This window comes from Leopardus geoffroyi, chromosome B3, assembly GCF_018350155.1.
Source record: "Leopardus geoffroyi isolate Oge1 chromosome B3, O.geoffroyi_Oge1_pat1.0, whole genome shotgun sequence".
In the NCBI taxonomy this organism is placed as follows: Eukaryota; Metazoa; Chordata; class Mammalia; order Carnivora; family Felidae; genus Leopardus; species Leopardus geoffroyi.
In genome coordinates this window covers 12,978,421-12,995,228 of record NC_059337.1, presented here as the reverse complement: position 1 = coordinate 12,995,228, position 16,808 = coordinate 12,978,421, and the positions used below count along the sequence as shown (strand labels likewise).

General features: G+C 44.0%; 1 protein-coding gene across 6 annotated transcripts in view; it reads right to left on the bottom strand.

Annotated features, from left to right (window-relative positions):
- The window catches only part of MCTP2 (multiple C2 and transmembrane domain containing 2), a 241,814-nt gene that overhangs the window by 213,490 nt on the left and 11,516 nt on the right, over nucleotides 1-16,808 (bottom strand). Inside the window, exon 2 of one of the 6 annotated variants that reach the window (XM_045448740.1) lies at nucleotides 5,373-5,447. The exons of the other annotated variants lie outside the window; for them this stretch is intronic. The gene's annotated coding sequence lies outside the window, so the exon portion shown is untranslated. The remainder of the gene's footprint in view (nucleotides 1-5,372; nucleotides 5,448-16,808) is intronic. 6 annotated transcript variants of the gene reach the window in all.

Sequence of the window (16,808 nt, the reverse complement as noted above, 5' to 3'; positions counted from 1 at the left end):
CTGGGTGGCTCAGTCGGTTGAGCGTCCAACTTTGGCTCAGGTCACGATCTCACGGTTTGTGGGTCCGAGCCCCACATCGGGCTCTGTGCTGACGGCTCGGAGCCTGGGGCCTGCTTCAGATTCTGTGTCCCCCTCTCTCTCCACCCCTTCCCCTCTCATGCTCTGTCTCTCTCTGTCTCTCAAAAATGAATAAACGTTAATTTTTTTTTTAAAGTGTTATGAACCAAAAGCATGGAGACTCTGGCTTTAGGGCCCCACATCACAATGTCCCCCAAGACTACGTGACCCCTTGTAGAAGCCCCACTGGACTCGGTTCCTTTATCTGTCTCTCTTGAGCTTTCGCTATCTTTCTCCAATACGCAATACCTTTTTCTGCACTTAGAGTCGTGTCTCTGCGGCTCATGATAAGATTACAGAAAGAGCAAACAAGCAGTTTGGCAATCGCTTCATCAGAAGGAGGATAGAGGATATCCTCAGCACAGACAGTGTCTGGAGGTTAGGCCTGAAGACCTAAAGTTCAGGGAGTTGACCCCCAACCTCCAAGATTCCAGGGTGAATGAAACACACATGCGTACACGCGAGTTACAAATCGGCGGAACAGGCATGTGAATATCAAGGTGTATCGTGAAGAACCGATAAAAAATTACTCCATTCCAAAATCAGCTGTGCACTTCCTGAACGATTGCTTTTCTCTAAAAAACAGTGAGACTCGGTCTTTTTATTTTTTTATTTTTTACGATTTTATATATATTTTTAAATCTCCACACCCAGCGCGAGGTTAAACTCACAATCTGGACATCCAGGGTCGTAGGCTCTACCCACTGAACCAGCCAGGCACCCCTCAAGCCCTTTCTTCTGTGCAACTGGTCAGAACTCAGGCCCAACCTGAAAGTTTCTCTCTCCCAAACCTAATGGTTTGTTTTTACGTCATCTCGGCATCACCTTTGCATACTGGAGTGTCTTTCACCTTAATTCTTTTCCTTAGTTTTTTTGGTTTTGTCTTTGTTGGTGATGCATAATCACATCCTTGAGGAAAATAGAAAGGAAAGCTGAGTATGGATAACTGAGTGGATTAATAGCTCATTAAGAGCTCTCATCTGAGGACTAACATCAACCTGTCTTAAGTACCTGACATACCTTGAATACGTATTTTCTCATCAATTACTAACACGACAAGGCAGGCATTGGTGTTATACCCATCTGATAGATGAGTTAATAACGCACAAGTCTGAACAGCCTACCCCAGGACAGACTGCCAGTAAGGAGGAGAGCCGGGATTTGAACCCAGGCCAACCGACTCCACAGGCTGCTTTCTCAGTGATCGCTCTCTTTATAAAGTCTCCCAACTCAGGATCGTAGGATCCTCCCAACGCAGGATCGTAGGAAGGCGGCAAACATTTGTTGTGCAAGTGGAACCAGGGACCGCGACCTCAAAGAGTTCAGAAACATCTAAGAGGTCCCCGGTGTTGCCACCAGGTAGGAGGATCCAGCCCTTCCAGGTAGGGGGCTCCCCCCCACCATCACTCCCCCCCAGATTCAGCTCTTGAGAAGGAAGAGGTTAACTGCTGAACTGACAACTCAAGGCACACATGGCCTCGAAATGACTCTCTTCTACCAACGGCCAATCCTCGTGTGTTCACATAGCCCACGTTTGTGAATCTGCCTACTCCCAAAAATGTATCTGCAACCCCCGCAACACTTCTGTGGTCACTCACGAATGCGCGCAAAGTGGCCAAAAACGTGACTGGCCCAGTGTGCACATTCCCAGCTGAGGGTGGACAGGGCAATGCTCCGCCTTCTTGTTTCACCTCTCATTCTGTCAACCAACATCTTTCTCGAGATCCGATGTTACTTCTTTTTTGGAGTTTAAGTTTTTTTTGTGTTAATTTTGTTGTTTAAAATGCACCCCCGTCCCACACACACACACACACACACACACACACACACACAGTGCTGAAGCACTGTCTGATGTTCCTTCAGTGCAAGAAGGCTGTGATGTGGGTTAGGAAGAAAATACTTACATTAGATAAGCTTCATTCAAGCATCACAGTTGTGACGCTACAGTTCGCTACTGATTGTGAGTTCGATGTCAATGAATCACGGATATATATTTAATATGGGGTCTTTAAACAGAAACGCACATAAAACAAAGTTATGTATTAATAATTGACAAAAAGGTGACCGGACGTTCACGGAACCTAACTCCGTATTTCCTTTAGCAGCACGGGTTCAGTGCTGCTGATAACTTCGTGAAACGTAACTACTGGGGACAAGAGCAATCAATTCTGTACCTCTTTTGATAGGCATTTTGTCCAGACAGAATTCAGCCAGAAATCCAAGTGCATCATGGGTCCCGCCCTGCTTAAGAAACAGGGTTCTGGTCACAAAGATTTACGTCAAGAGTCTATTTTGCACTATAAAGATGAAATAATCTAATTTTTTCCATCAAGGAGATGTACGCCTAATTCATCTGACAACTAAAGTAATAATATGTTTTTTTTTAATTTTTAAAAAAAAATTAAATTTATTTTTGAGAGAGAGAGGGACAGAGCATGAGCAGGGGAGGGGCAGACAGAGAGGGAGACACAGAATGTGAAGCAGGCTCCAGGCTCCGAGCTGTCAGCACAGAGCCCGACGCAGGGCTCGAACCCAAAAACCATGAGCTCATGACCTGAGCAAAGTCAGGCGCCCAACCGACTGAGCCACCCGGGTGGCCCAATAATAATATGCTTTGAAGAGCAATAAATATTTTAAGTGTAGACGAAATCAAACACATAAACACTGCAGCTAGGACTTCCATAAATCTTACAGTCATTGTTGAATTTGCATTCAAAATTAAAGTTAAAATTAAGAGTGAGTTTAGGGGCGCCTGGGTGGCGCAGTCGGTTAAGCGTCCAACTTCAGCTCAGGTCATGATCTCACGGTCCGTGAGTTCGAGCCCTGCGTCGGGCTCTGGGCTGATGGCTCGGAGCCTGGAGCCTGCTTCCGATTCTGTGTCTCCCTCTCTCTCTGCCCCTCCCCCGTTCATGCTCTGTCTCTCTCTGTCCCAAAAATAAATAAACGTTGAAAAAAAAAGAGTGAGTTTAGAGACCATTGGTCTTAATAAGTGATGATAAGCCAGCATGATTCCAGCAGTTTCCTAGTGATCTCCCAAAAGAACAGTTCATGTGAAAAGTTGCTGAAAGAGTAGGAACACACACACACACACACACACACACACACACACACACACGAGGCACACTAATTAAAACTGCAATTTTCCAACAATTCTTTTCAACTGAAGCTCAGTTAGCAGATATACATGTTAAATGGTACCATGGATTAATATATTTAATGATAATTGTACAATAAGAATATTACAAAGTTTCACTAAATGGTCCTTAATAATACTGTAATTATTTATGTGACTGCAACTAAAAGCCTTTTAAGGATAATTTATTTTTTTTCACTTTAAAAATAAGCAACATTACTTGGAATAAAAGAATATAGATTATATTGGCAAAATAAAATATATAATCACAGGGGCGCCTACGTGGCTCAGTCAGTTAAGCATCTGACTCTTGATTTCATCCAGATCATGATCTCACAGTTGTGAGATCAAGCCCCACGTTGGGTTCCACACTGAGTGGAGCCTGCTTGAGATTCTCTCCCCCTCTCTCTGGCCTTCCCCTGAATACATGCACAGTATTCTTTCTCTCTCAAAATAATTTTTTTAAATGTATGACCGTAACTAGAGGGGAAGGAAATAAAACACTGATTTATAAGTTTCCCAAAAGTAATTAAATATGTGCCTAATTAGGTTAATTGGCATATACAAGAAATGGACATAACGTAACATCATTATAATATTTTTCAAAGTTCTGAAATAAAGGTGCCTGGGTGGCGTAGTCGGTTGAGCATCTGACTTCAGCTCAAGTCATGATCACATGGTTCGTGAGTTCGAGCCCCACATCGGGCTCTCTGCTGTCAGCACAGAGCCCGCTTTGGATCCTCTGCCCCTACCCTGCTCACGCACACACGGGTTCTCTCTCTCTCAAAAATAAATATTTTTTTAAAAGTCCTGAAACAAATATCATTTCCAATAAATGCAACCTCACACTGACCATACTGGCTTAGATCGGATGTCCCATTCAAAGTTGCTTATAATGGGAAATAAACATCACTAGTTTTAAACTATGGCATACATTCATTCCAGAAAGATCTACCAGTCAAGCAAGGATTTTATTGGATAGCGTTGGATATGGTTAGAAAAACTATTTCCTTCCATTAACATGATCTAACCAACATTATCCACATCCATTCACAGAAACACTATTTGGAGTTCCGGAAGAATCATCTTCATATGCCTGGATCTCACAAAGTCAGACCATGCGCAAATAGCTCATAGTGGTGGGGTGGGGGCAAATAAACAGCCACATTTACTGAGCACATACTATGTTCCTCATCTCGTGGTTCTTGAGATTGGGCCCCACATCGGGCTCCACACTGACAGTGTGGATTGGGATTCTCTCTATATATAAATCTCTCTTCCTCTCCCCTGATCATGCTGGCTCTCTCTCTCTCTCTCTCTCTCTCCCTCTCTCTCTCTCTCTCAAAATAAGTAAATAAACTTTAAAAAAAGGGTCCAATGAGTTTATTTCAGAATCTTCAGCAAATTATTCTCCTTCTAGCCTCCCTAATGCAGATTTTGGGCATCTTTTCACGCTGCATTTTTACTGAGGTCCTGCAAACCCCATGAAGTGCTCTAGGCTGTGGCGGGGGGGAGGGGCATCTGCCAGAGTAGACTGAGCACACCCCAGGAAGTGTCCAGCACAACCTGGGGCATGCAAAGAAAACACTGGAACTTCCATCCAGACGGATCTCCAAGGTCCGTTTAATTTCTATTTTTGTGAGTGTTCAATAATACATGCAATATCAGTACCACAATACACGTACATAATTTATAAGCAAATATATAAACTTATATTGGGTGTGCCTGGCCAAAAGGTATCTGCTCATAGGCTGTATGATCAAAAGAGCATGGAGAGAACGTTTCTAGAGCACCTGAACAATCAAATCCTTTAATCTGCTGAAAAAGAAAACAAAACTACAATACTAAGAGAAGAATTTGCTTTTCCCCTTCAGGCAATGACTATTTTTGGAACAGTGTCTCTTCTTTCAGAAAAAAGGCTCAAGTAATGAACATAAACTAGACAAGGTGAAACACGCAAAATGCTCATTAAAAAAGAAAAAGGTAAGAGCAATTTAAACAGGGTGTTTGATAAATACCACTGTCACCTGTTACAGGAAGTTTCTCTAGGGAAATTCATTAAGCATCAATTTCAACAAATGATCTCATTTGTCTCAAGTTCACTGTAATATTTACAAAGTACGTTATGCACTGCTTCCTTTTGCTTCCTCCGGACCATTCACATCATTTGCGTTTTCAAAGGTAGACAGGTGCCTTTCTGTGGACCCAGGTGATGCGGAAGAGGTAGGGAAAAAACAATAAAAAAAAGGTATGCGTTTCCTCCGTGAGAGAAGTCGCTCATAATTAGAGCAGAAAGTAAAACTCACAACATTAAAATAAATCCATTTGCCATAAGGCAGGGTTAGAGAAACCTGGTCAATTAAAGCCTGGATTTAGCAGGCATGTAATAACATGTATTATGTTCATGTAATAGTATTCATGTAATAACATGCAGGAGTTAGAAGCCCTCATGACCCTGGAGCCCAAGGAAAGGTCAAGAGTTGGACACTTAACAGACTGAGTCACCCAGGCACCCCCATAAATATCCTTTAAATGGTGAAGTTCCCCAAAACAAGATGACTTTTCTTTGTAATCTCCCAGGTCACTGCGGTAAATTCACACACCACTATTGCGGGTGCAACACGTATGCAGGATAAGGTTGAATTCGATCTGATCCATCGTGAACTCTGCAAGTCCCTCTTTTGAATGAACTCCCAGGATCAGCTTTCCAAGTCTGACTTGACCTCTTATTTATTCCACAGTTCAACAGCGAAGGCAGACAGGGGACCGGCTCCCTGGAAGCTTGTGTTCCTGAGGGGGACATGCATGTGTGGAGGGGAAGATGGGAGTCATTTCAGAGAAGAAGTGGTGACACACGAGCAGACACTTCAGTGACAGAAAGGAATAACTTGGCTATTTGGAGAAGATGATTCCAGACACACAGAAGAGTCCACGCAATGCCCCACAGCCAGAAGCGTGCTCCCCTCTAGCGTAGGAATAGCAGAGTGGTCAATACAGTCAGACCTGCATGATCTAGCAGGTGGTGGGAGGAGGTGATGTCAGAGATGGTTGTGGGGCCAGCAAAGGCTTTAGGTTTTTTTTTTTTTTTTTTTAATGTTTTTATTTATTTTTGAAAGAGAGAGAGACCAAGCGTGAGCAGGGGAGGAGCAGAGAGAGAGAGGGAGACACAGAATCTGAAGCAGGCTCCAGGCTCCGAGCTGTCAGCCCAGAGCCCGACGCGGGGCTCGAACTCACGAACTGGGAGATCGTGACCTGAGCCGAAGTCGGACGCTTAGCCAACTGAGCCACCCAGGCGCCCCAAGGCTTTAGGTTTTAAGTGAGCTGCGAAGAAGCCACGGCAGGAGTTGAGGGAGACCAGCTCAGGTGAAGGATCAAAGGGTCTTTTGTTTGCTATTTGCTTTTTCCTTCTTAGCCTTCTGGTTATTCAGATTTCCGTAACAGTGGATCCATCCCACGGCTGGAAATGCCAAAGGCTACACCACAGCTTACATTACCCACCGCCCACTGCCTCCATTCAGGAAATAAGAAAACGGGTAGGTCACGCTTCCTTTGGAAAAAGGTCCTTTGCTCTGCTGAGAATCCCACTCACAGAAAAGACCCCAATCCCTGAGACAGTTTTTCCCCTCCTGATCCTTGCCAGTGACTCAATAATAGCCTCCCAACCTAAACAATGTCATGCAGGGGCGCCTGGGTGACTCAGCTGGTTGGGAGCATCCGACTTTAGCTCAGGTCATGATCTCACGGTTCGTGGGTTCGAGCCCCGCGTTGGGCTCTCTGCTGACAGCTCAGAGCCTGGAGCCTGCTTCCGATTCTGTGTCTCCCTCTCTCTCTGCCCCTCCCCCGCTCATGCTTTGTCTCACTCTGTTTCTCAAAAATAAATACACGTCAAAAAAAAATTTTTTTTTTAAAAACTGTCCTGCATAAGCCCAAAGCCCTTCTCCACTGCTTCCCACCAAATCACCCCAAGGACTCCCCATGGGGAACACTCCATGCTTGGACTTCTTTATCTAAATAGGATGTATCACTATTTGGTGAAAACAGGTACAAATAAATAATCTTTAAAATATTTATTACATCAGATGGTGAGGAGTGCTTTGTCAAAAATAAAACTGCTAAAAAAAAAATTAACTTTCTAGCCCTCCATATCTAAATTGATGCTATTACCAAAGATCTCAGATGGAGAGAAGAAAGCCAGCTCTCTACTAAAAACAGTACCAGTTCTAAAGACATCTTCTAATCCCGTTTCGCTCTTAGGTCTCCAAAGTACCTGCCTGACCAAACTTGAAATTTACCTATCTTCCCTAAAGGTATATTTGAAATCATTTCTGTCAACAGCCCTGACTAGACTGATCATCTCACCAAGAAAATTAGTGTGTTGCTATAAAGATCAAAATGTTAGGAACTATTGGGGCGCCTGGGTGGCTCAGTAGGTTAAGCGTCCGACTTCGGCTCAGGTCACGATCTCACGGTTTGTGAGTTCGAGCCCCGCGTCGGGCTCTGTGCTGACAGCTCGGAGCCTGGAGCCTGCCTCGGATTCTGTGTCTTCCTCTCTCTCTGCCCTTCCCCTGCACACGCTCTGTGTCTCTCTCTCTCTCAATAATAAATACACGTTAAAAAAATTGTTTTTAAATTTTCGGAACTATTTTGGAAAATACGGATCAATATGATCTACCAAATGTCTTTAGGGGGGAGAAAAGGGGACAACGTGTCTGACGTCCCAATCAGAAATTTCTAAAAAGTCAAATGTACATAAATCCCAGTTTTGCCAAGCCTGACAGCATATTCATTGGCCCTTCCCAAGCCTAACACACCTTTTATAAAAAGGTCAGGTTACACCCATCTGAGAACTTCAAGCTTTAGAGAAAGAGTGCAGCAACGCTTGTTTAAGTTACCAGCAATGTGACAGAGTTTGGAAATTCTCTCTGGTAAAATCCTTCATTTCTAAATGAAGAGTCCTCCGACATTTAAGGTTGTGATCAATGGCAAACTAATGTTTACTCTCATAAGGGCAAGTATGATGGCTTAAATTCATTCATCCATTCAACAAATATATCTGTAACTTAGTCCTTAGCAGAATAGAAAAATCTGTTTTCTTAACATTTGCACAAGCGAGCTGTGTTGATCTCAGCGTCACCCAAATATGAATCAATTACCTCCAGAAATCACACACCGGCCACATTTGTTAAATTTCCAAATCCAGTGGGTAATTCGTTGGTTGGTGAGAACTTGGGACCCTTTGTTGTGTGGTGACTGTAGGCACGCGCTGAATTGAACTCTTTTTGTCTGAGTTTTCTGAATCCTCACAACCATAACAAAGGTGGGTAAAATTACCCCATGGAACATGAGAGAAAAACCAAGGATTATAAAGATTAAGCAATTTTTCCACTGATACACGGCCGTGTAAAGACTAGAACCAGTTTTTCCCTAACCACAAAATACGTGCTTGTACCTACAGACTGCATTGCTGTTCCTAACTAGGGATCACCAGCTCTCTCTTCTGGGTAAATCAGCCATAAATCTAAATTAAAAAGAATTAAGGAGGGGCTCCTGGGTGGCGCAGTCAGTTAAGCGTCCGACTTCAGCCAGGTCACGATCTTGCGGTCCGGGAGTTCGAGCCCCGCGTCGGGCTCTGGGCTGATGGCTCAGAGCCTGGAGCCTGTTTCCGATTCTGTGTCTCCCTCTCTCTCTGCCCCTCCCCCGTTCATGCTCTGTCTCTCTCTGTCCCAAAAATAAATAAACGTTGAAAAAAAAAAAAAAAAGAAAGAAAAAGAATTAAGGAATCCAAAGAGACACTGTGGCCATTATAATTATTGGTGCATTGGAGTGGGAAAACAGCACAGAAAATTACAAAGGCTAATTAGGGGCGCCTCTAAGTTACAGTTTTCGTGTCTTATTTTTATGGCAGGCAGCCCTATCTCTTCTAAAGAGATTCTGAGTTACACTTAAAACCTAAATTACGTGTTAAAAACCTAGAGAAGATTTAAGCTGTTTCATTTTCACAAACAACAAAAACTATAAACCAGAGACATGAATGGGAAAATTACGGTTAAATTTTCTTCTCTCTCTGGCACTGCAGTGTGGTTATCAGCACTTGGCAGAGGCCTAATTAACATTTGTTAAATGGAACTGAAGGTCAACCGGCTAATTAGCATAGAGATATGGCTAGAATCCAGATCTTTTGACTCTCCGAGTAATTTTCTTTCAATGACAATTCAAAAGGTTATGTCTGGCACCTTCAGTACACTTTTTAAAAAGAAGTTATATGCAGCATCATTAATCATTAGAGAAACGCAAATCAACACCACAATAAAATACCACCGCACATCCATCGAGGGGGCTACTATTAAGAAAAACAGAAAATAGCAAGTGTTGGTGAGGACCTAGACAAATTGGAATCCTTAGGTACGATTAGTGGGAATGTGAAATGCTACAGCCTCTACAGAAAACAGGATAATGAATCAAAGCCACAGTGAGATACCACCTCACACCTGTCAGAATGGCTCACGTTAACAACTCAGGCAACAACAGATGTTGGCGAGGATGCAGAGAAAGAGGAACTCTCTTGCACTGCTGGTGGGAATGCAAACTGGGGCAGCCACTCTGGAAAACAGTATGGAGGTTGCTCAAAAAACTAAGAAATAGAACTACCCGTGACCCAGCAAGTACACTACTAGGCATTTATCCAAGGGATACAGGTGTGCCGTTTCGAAGGGATACACGCACCCCCATGTTTACAGCAGCACTAGCGACAATAGTCAAAGTATGGAAAGAGCCCAAATGTCCATCGAGGGATGAATGGATAAAGAAGATGTGGTAGATATACACGATGGAGTATTACTCGGCAATCAAAAAGAATGAAATCTTGCCATTTGCAACTACGTGGATGGAACTGGAGGGTATGATGCTAAGTGAAATTAGTCAAAGAAAGACAAACATCATATGACTTCGCTCATATGAGGACTTTCAGAGACAAAACAGATGAACATAAGAGCAGGGAAGCAAAAATAATATAAAAACAGGGAGGGGGACAAAACATAAGAGATTCTTAAATACGGAGAACAAACAGAGGGTTACTGGAGGGGTTGTGGGAGGGGGGATGGGCTACGTGGGTCAGGGGCACTAAGGAATCTACTCCTGAAGTCATTGTTGCAATATACGCTAACCAACTTGGATGTAAATTAAAAAAATAAAAAGAAAGAAACCAGGATACTGGCTCCTCCAAAAATGAAACAGGCTTATGATATGTTCCTACAATTCTACTTCTGGTTATATTCCCAAAAGAAGTGAAAGCAGGGACTTGATGAGCTCTCTGTACCAACCCACCTTCGTAGCACCATTCTTCACAATAGCCAAAGATGAAAAAACCCAAGTCCATCATTGGATGAATGGATAAGCAAAAGGTAGTACATACATAGAATAGAGTATTATTCTACCTTAGGAGGAAGACAGTTCTGACACCTGCTACAACATGGATGAACCGCGACGACATTATACTAAGTGAAACAAGGCTGTCACAAAAGGACAAACACTAAGGACTCTACCACACGATAGTCACATTCGTGGAGACAAAAAGCAGACCGGTGGTTGCCAGGGGCTGGGGGGTGGGGGTTGCAGGGAGGGAAAGATGGGAAATGGTGGTTTCATGGGTACAGAGTTTCAGTTTGGCAAGATGAAAACAGTTCTGGAGACGGAGGGTAGTGATACTTGCCCAAGAATGTGAATGGACTTAAGGACTGAATTGTGTGCTCAGAAAATGGTTAAGATGGTAAACTTCAGTTTACCAGCATTTGAAACAAAATCTACATTAAGTTTTATCACTTAAGTGATGAGGCCGGAGTGAATACACAGATCCGTAAAGCGGTACGTTTAAGAGGTTTAAGAGGTTCATTAGGTGAAATAATAAGACATTATGTTCCTACAGCAGGGTCCGAACCCCAGGGGACCACGGGTGCCAGAAAAGGAAAAAAAAAAAATACATTCAGGCTGAGTGGTGGTGGAGACCGAGGAAAGACAGAGACAGCACAGGGCTAGAGGTGGCCCGATGTTTTCAAGAGACGCTTCTAGCCTACATATGTACGTGAAATTTCCACCGTATTATCCACTGGCAATCAAAGGGCCACTGCTTTCAAATCATTGTCCCCAGCCACCCTTCTTATGTCATCATATAAATATCAACATATTGCTTCTCATTGGGATAAAATATTTCCTAAAACTTGACTATGAGGACATTTTCTACTGCCTCTCACTCTATAAATACTCAACATCAATGCACATTTGATAACACAATGGAGGGGTGCCTGGGGGCTGGGCTGGTTAAGCATCCGACTCTTTATTTCAGCTCTGTTCATGATCTCACAGTTTGTGGGGTCGAGCCCCACCTCGGGCTCTGCATTGATAGCTCAGAGCCTGGAGCCTGCTTGGGATTCTCTCTCTCTCTCTCTCTCTCTCTCTCTCTGTCTCAATAAATAAATAAACTTAAAATAACACAATGGAGACAGCTTTTCCCCCAAAATGGATCAGTTCTGTACCAAAGGTGTTGGGCTATGCTGTGTGTCGATTGTGCTATCTTGGTCCCTTCACGCTGAATTCTATAAATAAGCAGAAAAAATCAAAATATATTATTTCAGGCCGGTTTTCTCTTAGCTTTATGACTGTTCTCTCAGTGATTTCACCTTGCAGAGTTCATGTCTGCATGAGTTCAGACCCTCACTGAGTTAATAAAAGGAAAACTACACAACTCTCAGTTCCCCATTGTAAGGTATAAATCCACTTAGATAAATTTGTTTTCAAGGCTATTCCATGGCGTTAGTTCTTTGGAGAGTCCAGTGATTTGCCTTAATGTACTTTTAGATTTCAAGTATATTAAAGAAAATCCATGCTGGAGTGCCCGGGTGGCTCAGTCGCTTGAGCATCTGACTTTAGCTCAGGTCATGATCTCACGGTTTGTGAGTTCAAGCCCCGTGTCGGGCTCTGTGCTGACAGCTTGGACCCTGAAGCCTGCTTTGGATTCTGTGGCTCCCTCTCTCTCTCTCTCTCTCTCTCTCTCTCTCTGCCCCTCCCCCACTCACGCTCTGTGTTTGTGCACTTTCCGTGCACTTTCCTCCAACAGAAAGGGAAAGTTCAGTCCAAAATCATCTTAGATGACAACCACATTTCTGATGGCCAACCCAGATCAACTGATGGTAGTGGCCTGATGAACGATTATGGCAAATGATTCTGAGACTCAACGGGAAACACAAAGGCATCAGCATGAATATGTGCCCCGGGCTTCAGAAAAGGGAGCAGTGGCTCTGTGCCAGTGAACTGCCATCTGTCTCTCGGCACTAATATCAAAAACATAAATCCTACCTAAGAATCAAGAGTCTTCTAAGACTTCCCTCAGAATGATCAACTCAAGAGGCCTTGGCAACTCAAAACACGACAGAGCTAATTAGTTCTGCTCCAACAGGCAAGATAGTAAAACCCAGGCATACAGCTTTAGAATGTTCTAGAAATAAATTCTTAAAAATGAATGCAGTCACTTCATTCACCTGGTGCAGATGCATCAGGGAATTACGACAGACATTTAGTTAATCTGTTCTGTTATTAGGCTGGTAGAGTTCTTATTTATTTGCCATTAACTGTTTTCATGTTCACTATCTCATACAGGACAGAAACTTCCAGGGGGAAAACAACCTGTATAAATATCTATCTACACAAGGGTTTGAATGGCATCTGGGTTTGGGTTTAATATTTTGTAAATTGTTGCCTTCCTATAAAGTTTTAATTCTGTATTACCAGGATTTTCTGTCCTGAAGGAGACAAAATACACTGCTCTGTACTTAGAGTTAATCAACAGAGAACCAACTGAGGCCCCTGTGGCAGGGTCGAGTTTCCAGAGCATAAAGGATTTTGAGTCAGACACTCGCACCATCGCAAAGCTGCTCTGGCTGCTTTGGTTCATTTTCTGTAAATACCCAATACAATTCAAAGCTTCATAATTGACAGAAAAGGGCTACAAATAATCCATAGTTGAAAAGAGTCACTCTGAAAGAAGATGAAGCTCTAATTTCCAGCACGTATCTTGACACAGTTGACGGAATCTTTTTTGTATTTATTTTATTTCTTCTTTTCATATTGACTTATTTTGAGAGAGAGAGAGAAAGCACGAGGAGGGAGGAGCAGAAAGAAAGGGAGAGAGTGAGAATCCCAACCAGGCTCTTCACTGCCAGCGCGGAGCCTGCTATGGGGCTCGAAATCACAAACCATGAGATCGTGGCCTGAGCCAAATTCAGACGCTTAACCGACTCAGCCACCCAGGCGCCGCCCAAGTGGGTAAAATCTTGACCGAGTGAGAATAGGACAGTGTGTCATTTCCAAAAAGCTAACAGCATCATGTGAAATTGCGTATGTTTTAGCCATGAAAGGCAAGCTAGAGCAAACCTCGCCACAGCCCTGGGCTCACCCTACCAGCCCATGTGATGGGCAAGTAAAAACAGAAGGAGCTCTTGTCGGATGCAAAGTTCTGTCACCGTGGGCTGTGAGCAAGGAGGATAACTCACCGAACCCACAGTGAAGACCCCGCCCAGGAGTGGTCATCCTTTCCATGATGTTCAGTCGTACCGGGTCTGACAGTAACACTTGCACGAAGGAGAAAGTAGCAGCCCCCATCGAGGGGGAAATGGGTGCAGCAAACCTTTGGGGTAAAAGTCTAGGGATGTTGTTTTGTTCGTTCAGACCTGTCAGTGACATAATCTGTTCTCCCAGGGATCAAACATTTAGCCCTTGCAGGTCTAGACCAACCATCGCCTCTTTAGGGAGCCTTACCTTAACCCTAACCCGAATCCTCAACCTTGCCCTGACCTTGGCCCTCTCGTATGAAACTGCACTTCTGCGCCATAATCTCTTGTCACACCTGACATTCATCATGGCCTCCAACTTAGCTGATTAATTGATTTGGTCTTCCCCCATCCACTCCCACCCCACCCCCCCATAATAACGAAGTCCTTTGAGGGGATGAGACTGTGTTTGCCTCGTTCAGCCCTGCATCTTCAGCGCCTAGAACAGTACCTGGCACACAGCGGTTAAGTCTGGAGGGAATGGGAATGAACGAATTCATTCGGAAGGCGATTCCTTCTACAACTATCGTGACGGGATATTTACCAGAACTCCAAGCCTGCACAGAGACCGGTATATTCCATCAACCCAAAAAGCTCCACTTGTATTAAGCTTTTTAATAAATGTTTCATTATCAAGTGATGTTGGGTAACATATTTATTGCTCTGTGATAAGTTGTGTGGGCAGCTTCCATGCACTGGGTACAGACCATTAAATCAGTAATGGCGGCCAGTCCTGACACAGCCTTGTTAGAGGCCCTCTTTAGAGGCTCCTCTTGTTGAGGATGGGGCACATTTTATCTGCCTGCACCCTCCCATCTGGGTTTCCCCAATCATTTCATAATGGAACGATCTACTCGTATCGCCTTTACGAAACTGCGGTCGGCAAGTTGACAATGAAGCCCGTCAACTCCAGCAGCAAAGAAAGGAGCCCACATAAACTGATCGCTGAAACAATCCACCAAGGGCTGCAGGGCCCCCAAACTGGGCATGACTGCAGGTCTACAAAGCCAGCTACTGTCCCCTCCTCCCATCAACATTTGGATTTCAGTAAGCTGAGATCGCTTTCGGTCCTGAGACAGCTAGCGTCCCCAAGAGAAGAAAAGACAACAGCGGCGACCTTCAAGACATATGCACAAGCAACGATTTACGTGTATTCCATCACCTGCAAACTAATTCAAATGTCTAAAGCGAATGTGGAAAACTGCCGTGAGTGAAATAAAACAAATCATATATACACACACAACCAAGACTGTGTGTTAAGAAAGTTTTGGGTTTTTTTAAACACAGATTAAAGGTTCATTAATGGTTCATTTGAAGAGGATGTCTCTCAACCTGTTATGACACATCAAAGTGACATGTGCCCAGATCACTGAACTTTTTATCTCAATGCCCAAAGGGGTTACCCACTATCAGGAAGTAGTCAGCGCGCATTAGCGTTTATATGGCATTCCATTACAGCCGCATCTCTCAAATGAAAAGGTAAAGCACACTATTATCCATATTAAAACCATCTATCTTTTAAAAAGGTTGTATCGATTTCTTTTTCCCCCACGTCTTGGATCCCATCAATGTCAGCGCCAGCTCGATGAAGCGTCCCCTGTCTCAGCACAGCTTCGATGGATAGCTCCCAAATGAACTCACCCCACGGTCTGGGGTCTCTCATGGCGTGCACCTTGCAGCTCATTTCATAGACTACCAGCTAGAAAAAGGCGTGGAGCGATCAGAAACATCCGCAACAAACCTCCCCGTGGAGCTAAAATGAGGCAAGTGCGTTTTTAAATACGAGGCAATCGTTAGGGTCAGCAAACATGACACGTTCTAGTTCTTTAGAGCTAACGCGAGCCTCCCGCCATCGAGGTTTACCAAAACAGCAGGCGGGGCGTCACCTATCAAACTGCGGGTATGTTGTCGCTGAATCCTCATTACCCTATCAGGTAGATACTATCAGAAGCTTTATTTCACAGATGGGCAAACTGAGGCACAGGAAGCTTAAGTGACTTGCCCAACGTCACACGGTTCACAGGTACCAGAGCCACGCGCAGGCCTAGCAGCCCAACTTTACGTTCTCATTCTTTATGCCACCTTGTCCCTCCCTCGGTCTCTATCACCCAGCTTCCTGCTTCACAGACATCGTTCCTAAAAGGGGCAGCACAGTAAAGGGCCTACCGGCAAAATTCCAGGAGGCCAGGCGGTGTGGGTGGAACAGACATAAACAGTGCCCTTCTCTCCCCAGCGACCTCAGCATGACTTTGAGGGTCACTTCCTCCCCAGAACCAAGCCACATTTTCCCTCCGCTTCTCAGTCCAAACAGAACTCGCCCCCCCACTTAAAAACCCTCTCTGCTCCCAAGAGGGAGCCTCTAATAATCTTTTCAGGAAGATCTATCTCGACTCTCCACGGAGCTATACTTTTTTGAAAGCAGGAACTGCTTTTGTTTTCTCTATGGCTCCATCGAAACACGAAATCCTGGCTAATCAATACTTTCTTTTTTTCCCCTCTCTTTTTAAGCAATCAGAAACGTAGGCTATGAACCCAACGAAGCCATTGATTAGGTGTCACCTTCCAAAGTCAACCTTCTGAGGTATTAATTCGTCCACATATACTTAGGAAACACGGTCTGGTTTCCCCAAGGAGCGGCGGGGCTCTCATCAAATGATACTGGAATCACCAAGAAAATGCAATCAATGCATGCATGCCCAAGACCAGCTTTCTCACGTCAAGACTTACTTTAAAATGCAAAAGGGAAGAACGCCTTAAAAGTGAAAGTAAAAACCTAAAGTTAAGAAAAGAAAAACAAAAAGGAGGGGGTAGCGTCTCAACTCTAAAAATAACAGCCTCAGGTTGAGTAAAACGGACTGGACGGAGAGGTCAGCTTTCTTGCTCCCTGAAATGTGTCTCCAGTTAATTTCTGAAATGCTGCAATTTACTACCAGCTCCTATGCATGCTGTCTGTCCTATCT